Source organism: Centruroides sculpturatus, unplaced genomic scaffold (genome assembly GCF_000671375.1).
Source record: "Centruroides sculpturatus isolate CEXI.00-Female unplaced genomic scaffold, Cexi_2.0 scaffold1273, whole genome shotgun sequence".
NCBI classification, from domain to species: Eukaryota; Metazoa; Arthropoda; class Arachnida; order Scorpiones; family Buthidae; genus Centruroides; species Centruroides sculpturatus.
The window spans coordinates 95,732-97,607 of NW_019385646.1; positions in this window are offsets into that span (position 1 = coordinate 95,732).

Sequence of the window (1,876 nt, forward strand, 5' to 3'; positions counted from 1 at the left end):
TATGTCACTTGCCTTACTTTTCTCGAGACCATATGTTTTAAGCTGACATCTTGCTAGTTATCAAGAAATGATTAAAATGAAAATAATAAACAAACCACAGATTAGGATCCATTATAATTATGTATACAACGCCATCTGTCGAAAAATAATTGAAGACAATGGTATTAATACTTCTGTAAGATTAATAAGTACTGTACAGTATACAGTGCCTGAATTCATAGAAAATATTACGTTACTTTTTCTTTGTAAGCCTAAATTTGTAGTCGTATGAAGTTTCTATAGGACTTAACTTAGAAATTTTTCAGGAAAATTTCACCGTCTACAAAATTTTGAAATAATATTTCATAACTCAATAATTCATTTGAAAAATATTTTTAATGTAATTGTTTAATACTATGATTCTTATCAAATAGAAACGTAATTTCAGCATTATAGCCCTAAAAACAATGANAGTTCTGCTCTGGTGTCTTCCGTTTCTAGTGTTTGTATTCTGAAAATCGCAAGATTACAAAACGGAGAATTTTTAAATGCAAAATAATTTTTGTTATCTTTTAATTAAAATCTAGTGAATGCAACAGCTAGTCATCATAAAGTAAACATCTCAAAGCGTTATAACTCTATTAATAAAAAAATTTATCATCTATTTTTGTCACGAATAAATTTAAATTTCGCCATTTATTTTTGCTTATACATACTAAATATATTTGTTATTAGAATATTAAAAATATTTTAAATGACGAAAAATATGTAATATGTAGAACATGAAATAACTACAAGTTTACATTAAACCTAAAGAAACCCATACATTAAATCTAATAAATCGTATAAAATATAGGCCCTACATGATTAATCTTTTATTAGAGACAAAATATAGATTAACTGAAATTCTGCTTGTGTATAATTATAGAAAGATATAAATTCTAAAGATTTAAACATAACTCTAATTAACGATAATTGCTTATTTATAAAAGCCTAGTTATTATGCAAGACATAACAATTAGCCTAGTTGTATTTAAAGTTATTATGCTGTAAAAGATTATTATGAACTACGTAAAATTTATAGAAGTGTATTTTCAAAAATCATTAATCAAGATTAAAATTCCATTGAATTTATCAGTTTTATTATAATTAATAATTTGAATATATGTTACCGCNACACGCAACAGAGAAAAATTTCAACATGGGATAAATTAATATATTTTTTCGTACATGATTCGTTATCCGAAAAATAAGTTATCCGAACCATCCCAGTCCCCAATTGATTCGGAAAATCGACGCTCTACTGTATATGAAAGTAAAGATATTATTTTTACCACATTTGTAATTATAGTATAGAAAAAACTTGTAGAATACAATCATTGTCTTTATAACTTCGATAGTACCGTCGCCGTAAAAACTTCGCTAGCCAGACCTCCACGCAATCCAGACGCAAACGCAAATAGGTTACGGCGAAAGTTTTTACGCCCGTTTTTACGCTAGTGAAGTCTTTGCCTTCTCCATTCGCTTTTACGCTGGTTTTACGACCTGTTCGGGCGTAAAATATCATGGTCACGTGAATAAAGCTTTTACGGCGAGGGTTTAACGCCCATTTTTACGCTAGTGGAGTCTTGGCCTTAGGGTATTTTTCCATTGTGGACCTTTTTCCATCCTCAGGGCGAGAATAGAAATTAATAAAAGAAAAATTTCCTGATTATTATAAATTAATATATGAATATATATTCAGGTGTATATATATAATTTCTATCTCTATAATTTAACCAAATTATTTTTAAGGTAAGATGGAACTTAAAATTCTGTATATCTATATGTTATCTATGTAAAATAGTATTTAGGAGTAGTATAGTTTATTTTTATAATGTAACTTTTATTAACACAT